This window comes from Dipteris shenzhenensis, chromosome 24, assembly GCF_047967505.1.
Source record: "Dipteris shenzhenensis isolate YYH24624 ecotype China chromosome 24, Dip_SZ_1.0, whole genome shotgun sequence".
Taxonomy (NCBI): Eukaryota; Viridiplantae; Streptophyta; class Polypodiopsida; order Gleicheniales; family Dipteridaceae; genus Dipteris; species Dipteris shenzhenensis.
Window position 1 is genome coordinate 42247824 of NC_141619.1, and position 18979 is coordinate 42266802.

Here is an 18979-nt window from a genome sequence, read left to right on the forward strand (position 1 = left end):
TGGGACCACGGAGGACTCTGTTCTTCCGCACATCTAGATAGCCGAGACGTCTGTAGAGGCGTGGGCTATCCTGAAGGATTTGTATGAAACGGACAATACATCTCGGATTCTGATGCTCCAACACCAACTGTACAATCTGGACATGAATGAGGCAGACAATGTTCATGACCATCTAACAAAAGTCAAGATGGTAAGGGACCAGCTCGCGGCAGTTGGTCAGAAGGTAGATTCAAGTCAATTGGCACTATTGATCTTACACAAGCTACCTCGAAGCTTTAAGAGTTTCGTGACTACGGTCACTGCAGGACAGAGGACCAAGCCTCTCGCCTTTGAAGAGCTTGGGCCTTTACTATTACAGGAAGAGGCTCGGGAAAATTTGTTTACGCAATCGGACGAGAAGGCTCTCGTGGCGAGGGACAAACCCGGCAAGGGTAAGTTCAAAGACTCCAAGAACAAAAGCAAGACCGAGGATGCACAGAAAAAGAGGCAGATGAAGTGCTTCTACTATGAGAAGCTTGGTCATTTTGCTAAAGAGTGCCGCAAGAAGAAGACGGACCTCAAGAAGGAGGAGTCGGAGTCCAAGTCCAAGGAGGAGCCAAAAACCGAATCGGCAAACGTCATGACCAGCGCTCTCTTCATCATCACTGAGTACTGCTCCACTTATGCAGTCAGTGAAGGAGAGGAAGGTTGGTATGTGGACAGTGGAGCTTCAAAGCACATGTCCAACAAGGAGTGGTTCAAAACCATGGAAGGTACGCATCTCGATTCCAAGGTCATTGTTAGGGATGACCGGTCATGCCCTATGAAGGGTGTCGGTGGTATTCCGTTCATTACAACTGCAAGAAACGAGGAGTTGATTTCCGGTGTACTGTATGTGTCGAATTTGTGCAAGAACATATTGTCAGTCAGTTAGATGACAGGTATTATTTGACAACGACAAGGTCACTGTCACATCCAAGGCAAACGGACAGGTGGTGGCTCAAGGTGTCGAGGAGCATGGGCTATATCGGCTCAACGCTCTGTTGGTGCACGCGGACCATGGAAGATTCAGATTATGGCATGAGTGGTTCGGTCACGTCAACTATGGCACTCTCTCCGAGATGCAGAAGACAAAGATGGTGGATAGACTTCCACCGATTGGGGCAATGATCATGTCTGCAGGGCTTGCGTGGAAGGCAAGCAACACAAGTATAAGTTTCCACAAGAGGCCTCATCACGGGCCAAGAAGCCGCTCGAGTTGGTTCACGCCGACATCTACGGCCCAAAGTCGACAAATTCTTTCGCAAGTTCGCAGTATTCTCTCTTACTTGTTGATGATTTCAATCGCATAACATGGGTATTCTGCCTGGCCAAGGAATCTCAGGCTTTCGAGAAATTCCAAGACTAGAAGGGCCAGGTAGAGAAGGAGGACAAGGAGGTAATCAAAGCCTTCCGCACTGACAGAGGGGGAGAGTTCACTTCTACCGAGTTCAATGGATTTTGCAAGAAGCAAGGGATTAAGAGAGCTCTCACTACAACTCGCACATCTCAGTAGAATGGAGTTGCTCAGAGGAAGCACAGGACCATCACAGAGACAGAGTTGACCATGTTGCGAGGGAAGAATCTCTCAAAAGCCTACTGGCATGAAGCCGTGAACACTGCCGTTCACATCCTCAACAGAACCAAGACCAAGGCTGTTGATGGTAAGACTCCATACGAAGCTTATTATGGTAAGAAGCCCATCATATCTCATCTGAGGGTTTTCGGTTCTAAAGCATTTGTGCATGTACACAAAGATGAGCGAACAAAGCTGGATCCCCATAGCCAGAGCTGTATCTTTGTGGGATACAGCGAAGAGTCCAAGGCCTACTGCCTATTTGACCCAGACAAGAAGATCCTTATCAACAGGATGTGATCTTGGAAGAGAGCGAGCCACAGCCTGCCGAAGAGGTTCCATAACTTCCAGCATTACCCCCACCCAAAGTCACCATCCGCGAGGTGGAGCCGACTGAAGACCCCAAGGAGGAGGAGGAGGAGGAGGAGGAGGAGCATGCCATTCCAAAGCGAGCTCCCAAGTCAACTCCATCCAAAGCACCTCCATCTGAGAAGAAGCTACCTCAATGGTATTTGAAGACATTGGCAGACTCACGGGTCACGGACATACCGGAGAGCAACAGTTCCGGAGCGCGGCGATCTCAAAGAAACATGAAGACTCCCCTCGTGAACTTCGCTTTGGTAGCTCAACTCGCAGAGCCCCGTTCCTTCTAGGAAGCGAAGGATGTACCAGAATGGCAAGGAGCCATGAAGGCAGAGATGGATGCCATAAAATGACACCTAGGATTTAGTGCCCAAACCAACCAAGTGGAAGGTCATCAAGACTAAATGGGTGTACAAGCTTAAGTTCAAGTCAGATGGGAGCTTGGACAAGTACAAAGCAAGATTGGTAGTGAAAGGCTATGCACAGTCAGAAGGACTTAACTTCAACGAGACCTTTGCCCCCACAACTAGAATGGTGACTATTCGAACAATCATTGCCTTGGCTGCTCATCACAATTGGCCTATTTTTCAGATGGACGTCAAGTCTGCATTTTTGAATGGTAACCTGGAGGAGGAGGTATATGTGGCACAGCCACTAGGATTTCAGATTCCAAGATCCCCATCAGTGTCACAAGAAACGTTTCTAGAAACGCGTTTCGAGAAACATTTCGAGATTTTGACAAACGTTTCATCTAGAAACGTGTAAAATTAGTGTATTTTATATAAATTATTTTATATAAATAATAAAAATAGTGTATTTTTTATTTTTTTTAAATCAAAAAAACTTTCATGTTTCGCACGTTTCTTAGAAACGTTTCGGGCAGAAATGTTTCTTCACCTTTCTACTACCCAAAACGCGTTTTCTGGTTACACTGATCCCCATGAAAAGTCTGCAAACTGAAAAAGGCCTTATACGGGCTGAAACAGGCCCCCAGAGCTTGGTACCAGCGGACAGATGTTTTCTTTCAGAAGATCGGGCTTCAGCGGGTCCATCAGAGGCAAATCTCTATCTCGACACAGAGGGGGATTTACGGCTGGTATTGATTCTATATGTGGGTGACCTCATCATGGGGATCATACGAAGAAGATTGCTCATGTCAAGAGACTTCTTATGAAGGAGTTCGAGATGACTGACTTAGGCATACTTCACTACTTTCTTAGTATCTTTATTTCACAGAAGAAGTATTGCAGGGAACTAATCAAACGCTTTGAGATGGAAAATTGCAAAGCAGCAGTGACTCCCATGGAAACTGGTCTGAAGCTGAGTGTGCGTGATCCATCTCAGTTGGTTGATTCATCACTATATCAACGCTTGGTGGGGAGTTTGCTTTACCTCACCAATACTCGACCAGACATTTCCTTCGCAATTGAATTGCTCTGTCAGTTCTCCGCCACACCCAAGGCGGCTCATTGGGACGCAGGTATGAGGATGCTAAGGTACTTGAAGGGTACCTGCACCTACGGCATCACTTATACCAGAGGCATTGAGTTGGGAGGTTTCTGTAATAGTGACTGAGCAGGTGACATTGATACCTGGAGATCGACCTCTGGATATTATTTCTTACTCTCATCAGGAGCCGTGTCATGGCTGAGTAAGAAACAACCTACTGTCACCCTTTCATCTTCAGAGACGGAGTACAAGGCAACGGCATGTGAAGCATTGCGGCCCAGGTGGATCTTGGAGGACATGAATGTGGCCCAAGAAGATGCGACTGCAATTATGTGCGACAACTAGAGTTGCATAGCGATCGCCAACAACCCCATGTTTCATGCACGGACGAAGCACATCAAGGTACACTACCACTTTGTTCGAGAACTCATCGACGAAGAAGTCATAGAGTTAATATACTGCCCAACCAACGACAACATCTCAGATGTCTTCATGAAGGCACTTCCCAAGGAGCAGTTGGAACACCTCATTCAATGCATGGGGATTGGCCCACAGTTGTGACATTGAGTGGGGGTGTTAGAAGGTCACTGCCCCACCTGTGAGCCCCCGATTGAGGGGACAAGGGGCAGAAGACCATAGGGGGTAGGGGAAGGTAAAAGGCATCACACCTACCTAGCAGGGAACCCGCGTTAGTACAAAATTGTGCATATGCAAGAACATGTGCACGTTTGTGTGTGCAAGAACATGAGTATACCTAGGTGCATGTATCCATCTTAAAGAATACATGCTCATACTCATGCATGTACAAATATGTGGTACATCAATAAAATTAGGTGCATGTGTCCACGTATATACATGTGTGTGTGTGTGTGTGTGTGTGTGTGTGTGTGTGTGTGTGTTCATCAACAAGACATTGAACCATTAGCTTGTTAAAGTGACTGTATAAGGATATTGACATATTACAACTTATTACAAGATTGAGCATCATTAGGATGTTAGCAATCTCTCTATATATATATGTGTGTGTGTGTGTGTGTGTGTGTGTGTCTATTGTATTGGAATGCACCACAGGCCTATCTGGAAGAAAATAAAAGATCTTCTGCAGCCTTTATTGCCTATTCCCCAGTTCTCACATGATAACAAGTTAGCTGACTGGAAGTTATGTCCCAAAGGGCTGAATATGCGCCCTGTGCCTATCAGCAAACTCACCTCTATGACAACATACAGACTTCTGTAGCCCATGCCGTGGATACACACTCATGCAAATTATTTATGGCATATGCAAAAACCCCTCTCTTGGTGGTCAAGGAACTTGAGTATTTTATGGAAGGCCAAGCTGCCTCTCAAACAAAGACTATTTCTTTGGCGTTGCATTACTGGAACATTGCCAGTTGAAACTACTTTGGTTAAGAGGAAGAGCATGGAAATAGTTTATTTGTGTTTTTGATTTGGGCTCTCCCCTTTTAGGAGAGTCTCTTTGTACAATATTAATCTTCTAATACAAGTCCATGGAATTACCAAAAAAAAGTGTGTCTATTGTATTGGATCAGACTGTGTATCTACATGAGGATGATGATGCCAGGATGGCTACATGTTTATGGTGGACATGTACTATGATATCACTAACTATGTCTACACACAGTTTTCTAACATGGGTTAGGATGCTCACTTATTTCTCTCTCTCTCTCTACGACACAAGGATGTCATGATTATGGATGACTACCACAATGGGAGATCAGAGAGCAAATAAAGAGCTACCACATGGCCAGCATCCAAATTTCCATGTGGGACAGCAAATCCCGTATCTATGGCTACATGCGTGGGCTGCACATGCTCATCAACAGAGGCCCTGGAAGAGGGTAGAGGTGCTAGTAGCAACAGCAGCACATGGAGCAAAAGAGTAGGCTACAAGGCTTGCCACAAGGTGCCCACCCCCCCTGTGAGGATGAAGTAGGGTAGATCTACCTATTGTTAGAAATGACCCAACAGAGGGTACGCACAACGGAAGACTTATAGTAATGCCCAGGAGCTCACACAGTGTGCGTGTGGGATGTGGAATCACAAACTTCTTTACTTATGTGCATTCAATAGGTGTGCAGACTCGTCAATAGACAATGAACCAGCTAGATATAGAAGACACCAAAAACTTATATATTTCCGTCCAAAACTATGGACACAATACAAAATAGATAGATCCAGAGTCCCACCAATGGTGTGGTCCTCTGATCTTACCACAAGGTCCTTCTCCTATCTGCCGGCTATCTCTAGACTCGAGTCCGCGTGCTCCACCTCGAGCGTCTATAGACTTTCCGTCCAGTTGTTCTTCTCCACCTTACTGCCTGTGAATCAGTGTCACGATCTGTGACGTATTCCTTTCTTTATTTCTAGACTTGTGGATGGTTTGATGAATGGACACTTGTGGAAGGGTATGCCCTTTCGACGGGACACTTCCTAAGAGGCACAACCCTTCACAAGAGACATCCTATTGAAGAGACATTTCTATTGTAATGTACCCTCTCATCAAGGGTCACACCCTTCACAAGGGGTACACACCTCTTCATGCACATACCCTTTGGAGTACACACCTTTTCATGTGTGACTCTTCACTCTCTATATAAGAGAGGCCCAATTGTATGGATGACATAACATCTACCCTACAGACATTCAAGCAATACAATTATTCCTTGTTCTCTGCTACCTCAGTCTCCTTTCTGTTCCTTAGCACATTTCTAAATATAGTAAATCTAGGATTTCTTACAGTGGTATCAGAGCAAAATTCGCTCCTGCCTGTAGGAAATGCCCCCCACCTTCTAGCGCCGATCTGATACATCTTTTCTGCTAGAAGGTTATCTGTGCACATTGTGCATGGAAGAGATGGAGAGGATGAGCGTAAAAATTTTAAGCGCCAACCTTGCCTAAAGTCATCTATGGCCTCTCCATCTCCCTCACATCACAAGTTGATGTGAATGGACATGACAAAAATCGTGTCCTTTCAGGTGCTTGGGCTGTCCCGAAACCAAGGGACGCACCTTTTCCACCATGGGACACACCTTTTGGTGACGAGTCTCGACTCCTCACTCATGGGACACACCCCATCGTGGACAAAAGGACATACCTATTCATGCAGGGTCATAACAATAGGGACATACCCCTTCATGAAAAGGTGCACCTATTCCAAGGGTCACACCCCTTCGAATAGGCACACCTTTTAGGCCCCAAGTAGCTACAAAAGGGTACCTAGAGGGGTAAAAAGGAAAAAAAATAAACCCATCCCCTACCCCTAGGATTACCCTAGCTACCTAGGGTTAACTAAACCCCCCCATTTAATTTTTTGGGGCAACTAACCCATTAGGCAGCCCCAACGAAAAGTCGCCTCTTCTCCAACAAAAAACTGCACGCACGGATTTCCGTACCACCTGCGTCAGCCCGTACGGCCAGCCATCACCTCACCGTACAGCCCTGCGCAAGCCCTCGCCATTCTGCCTTCCAGCCTGCGCCGTACCATCCGCCAGTCTGCCGTACAGCCTGCGCCAGACCTGCAGCCAGCCGTTGCCTCTGCCGTACAGCCTGCGCACGCCCTGCAGCCAGACCTTGCCTTTGCCGTACAATCCTGCGCAAGTCCTGCAGCCTGCCACAGCCTTGCACCATTCTGTACGACCAGCCCTGCACACAAATCCTTGGCCTCGCCAGCCCCCCCCTCCTGCGCAGTCCTTGACCCGCCAGGTTCTTTCGCTCCTGCCTTTCCTGCGCAGTCCAGCCCTGGGCAATGCTCTAAGCCTCGCCATTGACAGCTCGCAGCCCCTTGTTTCGCCATTTTTGGTATTGCCAAATCAGCACCAGTTGCAGCTCCTCTCGCGATGAAGACAGCCTGTTGACAGCCCGGACCAGACAAGTATCGATCGCTCCTCGCAAACCGTTGCACCATGGATCTCCGGACACCGATTTGCAGCCTTCTTCTACGCAATAACTTGGCAGATTAAAGTATTGCCAGGTGGAGCCTTTCCAATCTGCTTTTAAGGATTCTCTTTAACAAATTACAGCAAATGAAAGAATCCACATTAAAGCATGGAAACCCCTGGTAATTCACCCGGCATTTCAAGGACACCTCAGGCATCAGCTACCACACAATATCGTGTTCAAATTGCACAGCCAGCCCATTTCGGAGCCTTTGCATCTTGGGTCTTCTGTGTCACGTGCCCTCCTAGTGACTTGGACCACATCCTCTACCTTCTGCGTGAAGCATCTCAGTTACATTACTTCCTCAGCACAATACAGGTTGTGTTCCACGAGACACGAAGATATCGTGAACCCGATATTCCTCAACAGTTTGCTGTCCATTTTTGGAGAGAATTTTACCCCTCACCTTCGGCATCTCCAGGGTACTCTCCACCTCCTTCAGCTCCCAGATATCCTCCTCTACAGGTTGTACCTTCTCCAAGTCAGTATTTACACTCTGAAGGCACTCCCTCTCCTAGATATCCTCCACTTTCGACAGCAGCTCCTTATCCCTTTTCAGATCCGTGGACTCTGCTATCTACCCCGGTCCTCTCACGAGCAGTAACACCACTTTCAGCATCACCAGTGTTACCTCAGACAGGACCTCCCTTACCAGATTTCCACGGGTGGTTCCATCCTGCCTCGCCTACCCCCTCCAACATGAGCAACCTCAGGGAGCAGCCCGAACCCTCTTCCAGGAATGGTACAAACTAGAGTGCAAGTTCGCGCTTTTCTCACAGGGATCTCCGCTATGTCGCACCGCTCGCGTGAAGTCTCTCCAGAGATCAAAGAATCAAGTCCAAAAAAGACCCCTGAAGTCAACGTACAAGGCGAATCACTATTGCAACTTCAAATATCCCAGCTTCAGGACATCATCTCCGACTTGTTTCAGAAAGTTCAACAACTTCAAGATTCTCGAAGTACCACACATACAGAGGATGACGTGACGCAACCAGACGACTATGCGGACTCCTTCCCACCAGAGGTAGAAAACACTGAACTACGTGCCCTCTACCGATTACTTCAAGCTTCCAAAACTAAAAGACTTGACGTCAAACTTCCGGAAGCCTACACTGGTCAACGCAATCGCCGAACAGTTGACCAATGGCTCGCAAAAATGCGCATGTATTTTGATACTGTTGACCTCACTGAAGGCAAAAAGATCGCCTTGGCAGTCTCCCTCCTCAAGGATACAGCTTTTCTATGGTGGCAAAGACGCTTAAAGGACGGAAAAAGTGTGTTAACATGGGAACGTTTTGAACACGTGCTCCGTAAGCAGTTTATACCTGCCAATGCGGACTTCCAAGCACGTTCAAAACTTCGACAGTTGGAGCAAACGGGTTCCCTGTCTTCCTATATCTCTCAGTTCACCACATTGGTGCTGGAGATTGATGGTTTAACTGAGGATGATCGCCTTCATGCTTTCATCTCAGGCCTAAATCCCTCGTTACGCATTGATGTTCTTAAAGCAAACATCACCACCACAGATGGCGCTATTGCTTATGCAGAGCGCATTACAGATTTCCTAAACACAGGGAAGCAGAGTGCTAATCGCACACAGTACTCTCCTATGGCCAAAGGTGCTCGCCCTCAAGATAACACCAGGTTTCAAAAAAACTTCGGTAATCAAGGTCAGCGACAGTCTCAAGATCCCCAGAAGCCTCAGAAATCATTTGTTGGATTCCAACAGAAGCACCCCTCCAAGGATCGCGCTTCTTTTTCTTCACAAAGTCATTACCGACATCCCCAACATAAAGAAGCGGCTACTGACAAGAAGAGCAGCTCCAGCACAAAAGGACTTTGTACCATCTGTACAGGCGACCATAGATGGTTCGATTGTCCCAAGCGACCAAAGCAAAATTCTAATATGGAACCTAGCACTTCCCAAAAAGAAGATGCTACCTCAGCACAAGACAAGAAAGGCAAAGTTGTTCGAATGGCGAATACCATCCACCTGAGCCTTGCCAGCAACCCCGAACCTTCCCTGGCTACTCAAGTACTTTGTGTTCAAGGATCGATTCGTGGAACAACGGTCACCATCCTCATCGACAGTGGCTGTTCTCATAATTTCCTAGCCAGTTCTGTGGTCGATAAACTTCGGTTGACCACCAGTCCTAGTCTCGTGGACTATCAGATTGAACTCGCAAATGGAACAACTTTCTTGTGCAACACCAGGATCAAAAACTTGTCTTTTCGCATCCAACATTATACGGACAAGTTGAACTTCGACATCATGCCTCTTTCTCGGTACGATGTCATACTTGGACAACAGTGGCTCTACAACTATGATCCATCAATCAGTTTTCGCAGCGATACAGTTTGTCCACCAAGGAAAACTTATTGAGCTAACTGGTTCTAGGGACTCTCCTTCAACACCAGTTGCCTCTGTCCTACAAGTAAAGACGTGGGTTTGTAAACGTCAAGTAAAGACTTCACTTCTGTTGGTTACGGCAGTAGAGGAGACACCAACAAAGGATCCTCCTGAATACCTCAACCAACCTTCTTTCCAGCCCTACCTGGACCTTTTTCCACAGGAATTGCCAAAGCAGTTACCGCCTCGACGACCAGTGGATCACCCAATCGACCTTATTCCCGGAAGTAATCCACCGTCGAAACCTCCTTATCCGATTTCTCACACTCAAAATGAAGAAATCCAAAGACAGGTCACCGAGCTACTCGACAAAGGTCACATTCGGCCCAGTCGCAGCCCTTTCGGATCTCCTGTCCTACTTGTGGAAAAAAAGAAAAAGTCAATGCGCCTCTGCATCGACTACCGAGCCCTCAACAAGCTCACTATCAAAAACAAGTATCCATTGCCTCGCATCGATGACCTCTTCGATCAACTTCTACATGCAACACACTTCTCAAAGATTGATCTTCGTTCAGGTTATCATCAAATTCGCATACGAGAAGGTGATGAGTACAAGACAGCTTTTCGAACAAAGTATGGACACTATGAATGTTTGGTCATGCCTTTTGGGTTAAACAATGCCCCGGCCACATTCATGACATTAATGAACGACATCTTCAGGCCTTTCCTCGATAAGTTCGACATCGTTTACCTCGATGACATCCTCGTTTTCAGCAGATCCCTACTTGAGCACAAACAATATCTTCACCAAGTTTTTGAAGTTCTCCGCGCAAATTCTCTCTACATCAACATTGAGAAGAGTGAGTTCTTCAAGACCCAACTTGAATATTTGGGACATGTTATTTCAGCTCAAGGCATCTCTGTGGATCCCAAGAAGGTCGAGGTAATCCGAAATTGGCCCACTCCTAAGAATGTTCATGATGTCCGCTCTTTTCTCGGATTGGCAAACTTTTACCATACAAAGGTCTATCAGTTTTCCGAAATCGCAGCTCCTTTGTCCGAATTATTGAAAAGCACATCAGTTTTTCAGTGGCTTCCCGAAACAGAGTATAGTTTCCAACAACTCAAGCAAGCACTCACTACCACACCAGTTATGGCTATTGCTGACCCAAACCTTCCATTTGAGGTCATGACCGATGCTTCCAACATCGCTACAGGAGAAGTCTTGATGCAAGAAGGCAGAGTTATTGCTTTTGACAACCATAAACATTCTGATATCCAAACCCGATATCCGGTTTATGATAAGGAGTTTCTTGCTCTTGTACATGCTTATCGCTCTTGGAAACATTATCTCATGGGAGCCGACTCTGTGGTCAAAACAGACCATCACTCTTTAAAGTACATCTTTACTCAGCCAGTCATGAACGCTCGACAAGCACGCTGGGTTGAGTTTCTGGCCAACTTTCACATGATCATTGAGTACATACCAGGACTACGCAATGTAGTTGCAGATGCTCTCAGCAGGTTACCTCTAGCATCAGCCATGGTAATCTCTACATTATCTGTGGATGTTCCGAATTCATTCAAAGGAAAGTATTTCAATGATAAAGACTTCGGCACAGCAGTACAGGTTCTTTCCAAAGATCAACCTTCGACTTCCGAACAGAAGATTTTCTCATCCTATTCTTATACAGACGACCTTCTGTATTATCAAGATCGCGTCTGTGTACCACATGACAAGGATGTTCGACGTCTTTTGTTAAAAGAGCATCATGTAGTTCCTTATGCTGCCCATCCAGGCATCAATAAGACTTATCGGTTACTCAGTGCAACATACTACTGGCCTCAGATGAAAAGAAGCGACATCAAAATGGTTACATCTTGCTTATCTTGTCAACAAATGAAAGCAAGCCGACGACTTCCAACAGGACTTCTTCAGCCTCTTCCAGTTCCAACTGAAAGGTGGGAAAGTATTTCCATGGATTTCATTACAACACTACCACGATCCTCTAGAGGTAACACTCAGATTATGGTAATTGTTGATCGATGGTCCAAAATGGCACACTTTGTTGCTTGCAAAAGTAGTGCACAGGCTCCGGACATCGCCAAACTTTTCATACAACACATCTTCCGACACCATGGATTGCCCAAGAATATCATATCCGACAGAGATCCTAAGTTTACCAGTCACTTTTGGATTTCCCTGTTCGAATCTTTGGGTACAACTCTACTGTTCAGTTCAGCTTACCACCCAGAATCAGATGGCCAGACTGAAAGAGTCAACCAAGTTCTGGAAGAAATGCTTCGACATTATGTTCAGTCACGCCTAGCAGCTTGGGAAGAGTATCTACCACTCCTTGAGTTTGCTTATAATAACTCTTTCCATAGCGCCATCAGCATGACTGCATTCCAAGCAGCTTATGGACACACTCCGATTGTACCAACGAATTTTGTACTTCAACATCGAGTGGCCCTAGCTGATCAACTGGTTCAAGACATGCAAGACATTCTACTGCAAGTCAGGGATCATATGCGAAAAGCGCAAGAGCGGTATCAACGGTCTGCCAACAAACATAGACGTCACCTGGAATTTAACACTGGTGACATGGTGCAATTATTTGTAGCCCCACATCGCTATAAGACGGTTAAGTCTGTGTTTCCTAAGTTGCGACCAAGATACTATGGACCTTTCCGGATCGTCAAGAAAAATTCACCTTTAAGTTACAAATTGGAATTACCACCATCATGGGGTAAAATCCATTCAACATTTCATATTTCTTGGCTAAAGCCGTACATTCCAGGCGATGAAGCAGTTCCTCCTGCAGGTGATTATGTCCCAGAAATCGAAGACGATTATGTTCTCCTTATTCCTGAGCGTATTCTGGACCATCGACAGCGAGAGACTCGACATCGACTTATCACGGAATTCCTTGTTCTTTGGCGAGATCTGGACGACTCAGACGCTACTTGGCAGTCTGATGAAGACTTACAGCAATACCCTGACCTTTTACAGCAGTATTTTCAGAATCTACCGTGATATTTTCTACATCAGTTCATTATCTCCACCAGGGTCTTCTTTTGAGTGAGAGGGGATGTCACGATCTGTGACGTATTCCTTTCTTTATTTCTAGACTTGTGGATGGTTTGATGAATGGACACTTGTGGAAGGGTATGCCCTTTCGAAGGACACTTCCTAAGAGGCACAACCCTTCACAAGAGACATCCTATTCCTTTGGAGTACACACCTTTTCATGTGTGACTCTTCACTCTCTATATAAGAGAGGCCCAATTGTATGGATGACATAACATCTACCCTACAGACATTCAAGCAATACAATTATTCCTTGTTCTCTGCTACCTCAGTCTCCTTTCTGTTCCTTAGCACATTTCTAAATATAGAAAATCTAGGATTTCTTACAATCAGCCTAGGTGGGCAGCCCCTGCCAAGCTTTGTCTGCAGCACACAGGTCCCTGTTCCACTGCTCCAACCTGCTTGTGAATGACTGCTCCAGAAGGTATGATGATCTCAGCACCTTGCTGCCCTAGAAGACAGCCAAGGTCCAGCCCCTTCCTGGCTAAGTCTGCAGCACTTGTTGCACTCTCTCACCTCCTGTAGATAGGCCCAGAGAGTAGGCTCCCTGCTGCTCCTTTCTGCCCTGGAACTGCTGGCTATGCTGGATGATTAATGGGGCATGAAGCCCCTCCTTTTATAGGCCTAGGGGCCTGTCAAAAACCCGACCAGTCTGTCCCAATCTGGGCCGACTGGACAGACCAGGTTGGCTGGCCCAACCGACCTAGTTGGCTCAGCCCAACCAGCCCTTTAAGGGCTCACAAAACTAGGCCTTTATGGCCCACACTTTTAGGGCTTTTGGCCCTCCAATCTAGGCAAGGGCCCAGCCTATATAAGGGCCTTAGCCAGGCCCTTTTGGGCTGCTGCTAGGCTGCGCTGCTAGGCTGCCCTTTGCTGCTGCTGGAGACCCTTTTGCAGGCTGTACTCCTGCCCATAGCCTCTGCCATCTGCCCCATATCTTTCTTCATGCAGGCGCCTTCCTGCTGCAGCATCCTTGCCTCCTGCCAGGCCTTCACCAGCCCCATACAGCCACGTATGCATACCGTACCCTTCCGTACTGCTGTGCTGTCTGTCCTTGCTGGAAATCCCTGCGCAATCAGGCTGCTGCACGTCCCTGATGTCCACCTGTCTGCCCTGTACATCAGGAGCTCCACGACTTGCCAAGTACCCTTCTTTCTTCTTTTGGGGCACATCCTGCCCTAGGTCTGCCTCCCCCACGCTCTCCTCATTTGGGGGCTTACAGATGGGGAGGTGACCTTTCCAACACCTATGCTAGCAAGAGCCTTCGGGCCAAGATCCTAGGCCCTAGCAGCCCCTTCTTATAGGCTGCTGGGTCAGCCCTTTCACCAGGCTAGGTCAGCCATAGGCGGGGGGGCCCAGCCCCCTTGTAGGGCTGCTAGGAGCCCCTTATAGAGGGCAGGGGTCGAGCTGCTAGTCGGCCCTGTAGGCAGTCCCTCTTGTGGCATGGGCAACCCTTTATAGGCAGCACCTAGAGGGCAGAGGTCGTCCCTCCCATTGCTGCGCGGTTGCCTAGGGCAGGGGGCTGGCCATGAGCCCCCCCTACTGGTCAATTCTTTAGGGAGAGGCTGAAGGCTATTTATAGGCCCCCTCTCAGCCCTCATTCTTCACTGGCTGGAGCAGTACTTTCAGCCCCGTGTGCGCCTCTGCTGGAGCTATGAATCCAACTGTGTTGTGCATGTTCTAGAGCAGGGTTGTGGAGCAGTTCTTCCACACCTATGTGCATCCTATGGTTGAGGTTGTTGAGTAGTCCTATGGAGCTCTTGAGTAGCCTGTTGTGCAGAGGTTTTCCCCCAGTTGTAGCGGGGCTTTTGCCAAAGATCACTTGTAGTTCTCTTGTGTCTTTCTCTCCCTCTCAGCGTGGTGTGTGTGAGGCATGCTCTCGCTCTCCATTTTTGTTCATTTCCCCTGCACTTCTCACATGCTACCAGAGCCACGGTTGGAGACTGGAGGAGCGAAGGGAGTGTTGAGCCAGCACACAGAGAGGAGGTTTAGGGTGTTGTTCGGAGGTATCTTTGAGGAGGAGCAAGTGCGGGGTGTGGACTATTCGGGTGCACAGCAAGGGAAGGGTGTTTTCAAATCAAAGAGGAGGTGTTCCCGAGGGATGGATAGCAAGGAGTGAAGGTACATTGGGCTGTCAGCTCCTTCATCCTCTTCTCCAACCCACTCCTTTCTTCCACCTTTTGTCACTGTCTATCCCATCCACCCTTTCTTTCAGCTCAGCTCTCTCCCCTACATGGTGACTTTGTCCTAGATGGCAGAGAAAAGACTAGAATTCCAGTTTTGTCCACGTTCCTGGTTCACCGTCAGTTGGATGGCTCAATTACACTCCATGGTAGGTACCTAATGTGGAAGTCTGTGTTACAATCATACGATCTGGCAAATTTTATATTGATAGGCATTGCCAGACCCACTACATGGAACAATGTCTCATGGAGATCCCACGACGTTCTTTACTGAAATGCCTATGTCGAAAATGCCACAATACCCTTTACTAACATAAACGGGACAATGTCTCATGGAGATCTCATGACAGCCTTTACTAAAACGCCTATGACTAAAGCTCTAGTGCTCAAATTAAAAATATTAAACACACTGGAGCCATCTACTTGGGAGGCAAGATAGAAGAGAGAGAGAGGGAGAGGGAGCTATGCTACTGAAACAGACTGACCAACCTCAATTCTATGGTTTCCAACCCCGGTGTGTAGATGCTGCCACCAATTGTGATATGGATGAAGACAGATTCATTGCTATGCTAGGGCCCATACTAGAGCTACGGGAGGGCTGGAACAAGGTTGCAGGCTGATTGACTGAATGCAGAGCTGAGAGCCCCCCCCCCCCCCCCTTATGTAGGGGGCTGTAGGTCCAACCCAACCAGCCCAACAGGTCGACCAACCAGTTGGCTGGTTGGTAGGGCTCAATTGAGCAGCTCTATGGTCCGACTTGGGGAGGGGCAAGGGCAGCCTATAAAAGGTCCTTTACGGAATCCCTAGTCTGGTTGGATGGCTGGTAGGGCTCAATTGAGCAGCTCTATGGTCCGACTTGGGGAGGGGCAAAGGCAACCGATAAAAGTTCCTTTAGGGATTCCATAAGCCCTTGCTTGGAGCTACCTTTGGGGCTCCCACCTCCTTCCCTCTTCCATAGGCCACTCTTTTGGGCGTCAAAATCATGCAAATTTGTTGCATTGGGGTGCTGCAAGATGGTGAGTGTGGAGCCAGTTGTACCTGCCACTTGTGCTTTAGCCAACGGATTTCTTTGCATGGTTGATTACAGCATGATTGGATTTTGATGACAATTCTTCTTAGGAAGGGATGGCTTTTAACATCAGTGTAATTTCTATATGGGTAGTTAGATAGGGCTTGTCAAGTAGATGGCTCCAGTGTGTTGATGACAATTCTTCTTAGGAAGGGATGTCTTTTAACATCAGTGTAATTTCTATATGGGTAGTTATAGCCCCCCCCCCCCCCCCCCCCCCCCCCCCCCTCCCCCTCTCTCTCTCTCTCTCTCTCTTTTATCTTGCCACATTTTTTTTCACATTAGTGGCTCGGCCCTTAAACACTTCTTCTGAGGTAGGAGGGTGAATCTCAGCATCTCTCTCTCTCTCTCTCTCTCTCTCTCTCTCTCTTAAAAAATGAACCATATACAAAAAATCGCCTTGGGCCATGCTGAGAACACCCCTTGAGGGATGATCTAATGCAACTATGCATAGAAAGTCAAGAAGCAATGCATTACTTGTAATTGTGTCTTTCAAGACTTGACGGATGAATTTAGACAATTTTACTTATCCCGAGAGCAAGATACTATACTAAATATGCAAATCCACTTCCGAAGCATCCGGCTCCAGGTAAAGATAACTGAATAAGGAAAAACATAGCCATCTTTGCGCTGCATTCAAAGAATACAGACCTTTCTAAAGTGGGTTTTGCTACCTCGTATTCAACTTGAGCAGGAAGGCGTTGCTCGAGTTGCAGGTGGGCTCGAACTTGGAGCTGTCAGCAGGAAGGCACTCAGTGGGCACGAACGGTGGCTTTCCCACATATCTTTGGGCGTATGCGCTCTTTCAATGCTCTTCATGTAGAGATAGAGAATCCCTGTAGACAGTAGCAAAACATCAAATGTCCCGTGATGTTTCTAACGCAATAAAAACTTTTAACGACTCTGAGGGAGGACAACCATCATGTTCCCTGATTGTCGCAGAGCAGCTGTTGGCGAGAGGGCAGGAACTTCGATTGCAATGCGAACGATAGCAGCCGTCCAAAGGAAATAAACTGGCATTGTTTATAGATTTCAAACAATGGACGTCCACAGTAGATCCCGGCTACATCAAAGCAGTAAACAAGATTCGGGAAGCGAGAAGCCACGGTTGAAGAACGAATCACTGGCAAACGGACCTCCAAGCAAAGCCGATCGTTGACACAAATCACAGGCAAACAGACATCCAAGCAAAGCCCACAGTTGCTCAAAGCTCAAATCACATTGAGCTGCTGCGAGAATGTAAATTGTCTTACGACGCATCCTGGGTTTGTGAAGTTGGCCACTTTCAAGGGGCTTGGAAACACGATGATATAGTTTGAAACTGGTTAGCAATACAATATTATTGTTCCTTCTTTGTGATGGGACTCACAGACTAGGTGAAGCGCACGGTGGCTGAAGCGGTCCAACGTCCCACAGGATTCTGTCCTCGGGTGTATTGAAGACGTAATGCAGGGGCTACCGTTAGTGACATCTCAAACCTGTTTTTCTGCGGAATATTCTCCCTTCTCTGCGAGAGAGGCATTGCAGGTGGCTGGTCCGATCTGGGTAGGCAAATAATAATGGTTTGGTTTAAATAGCAAATATGCAATGAGGCTAATGTTTTGACCATTTCTTTCAACCAATTGATCTCTTTCCGGTGTGCAATGAGGGTATAATGGTCAAGCAGGATTGGATGATGAATACAAGAGATCATGGATAGAGGCAAAGGGTGAAGTTTGACATCTTGGAGGTAGAAACTGAAAGGAGATGCATACATGCAACTGAGTAAAATATGACTTCCATGGGCTCTCGTGTAAATATATATATATGCAGGTTTTAGTTGGACAGTTGAGTGACTCGAAACCCCTTTGTTTCCTGAAACAATAATGTTGATTGCCTGACACTATATTTGTGGAAGCATTGAAAAAATCAAAGCTAGTTATGAGATGGAAAGGAGCTAGAGCGGGTGAAGCGCATGAGCTGGTGAGAGATTGTGAGAGACTGTGGCGTGGGCGGGAAAGGAAAGTAGAATGGAGCGTGTGGGTCCAAGAACTCAAGATATTTTTCTATATTCAAGCATCATGTGAACTGGCCTTACCATCAGACTCTCTTCACCCAATTCAATAGAGGTGGTGTTTTGGCCTCACACACACACACACACACACAGAAGACATGAGATTCTTAGATGGGAGGTTGGCCTCCAACAATAGTCAGCAGCCCTATAGAGGGCAGAGCACGAGCGGCCTATAGATGCTTGGATTTAGGAGCACCTTGCTACTGCAACAATGGGCTTATCAGCACGTTCTTTTGGATCAGATACTAGAGTATGCCTTTTATGCACAGGAGTCATTTTGCACTCAGTTGGGACGAAGGTTCAATAAACACTTTTTGTATACTCTTGGCCCAATACATGGTAGAGAAAGTGTTTCTCAACTTATTGACTCTCACGAGGTTTTATAGTTGTGAGGTGAATGGGGATCGTCAGTATATAGGAACTTTAGAAATACCATCTACATCAATGTTAAGCAATAGAATCAAGTGCTGCTGCAAACCAATAATCGGTACTTAGTGGTCAGCGGTCCTGGCAATGAAGTCTCCAAGAAGGAGAACTTTCTTGCAACTGAGAAGTCCATGATATCTAGCTATAAGGCAGCATTTGGAGATTCCTCTTGCTCCTTTCGTAGCTCCCTAGCAAAGTATGAGGTCTCTATGTGGAAAGTAGCAGCCTACAAGGAAGGTATCTCACTATGATGTGCTCCTGATCCGAATCCAAACTAATCTGGTGCAAGGATCGCACCACTCCACACTGATCCCCAGTGAGAGATGATTGGTATATAACTACTACACCCAATTTGTGTACCCCTCCTATCTCTATGTTCCTGCAGGCTGATGGTAGTGGGCGCTCAAGACTCTGATGGGTCTCTGTGTAGAATACAATGTCTCA

The 18979-nt window shown here is 47.0% G+C and overlaps 1 protein-coding gene across 6 annotated transcripts in view; it reads right to left on the minus strand.

The window, feature by feature from the left end:
* LOC147886615 (3-phosphoinositide-dependent protein kinase 1-like) overlaps nt 1-17606 on the minus strand; it is a 96637-nt gene extending 79031 nt beyond the window's left edge. For 3 of the 6 annotated variants that reach the window (XM_087395603.1, XM_087395602.1, XM_087395597.1), the window contains exons 1-2: nt 17426-17606; nt 16731-16892 (exon numbers count right to left, since the gene is read on the minus strand). The gene's annotated coding sequence lies outside the window, so the exon portion shown is untranslated. Of the gene's footprint in view, nt 1-16730; nt 16893-16974; nt 17120-17309; nt 17353-17425 lie in introns of those variants that run through there. The other 3 variants (XM_087395601.1, XM_087395598.1, XM_087395599.1) reach the window with 3 other exon arrangements.
* Between the last annotated feature and the right edge of the window lie 1373 nt (nt 17607-18979).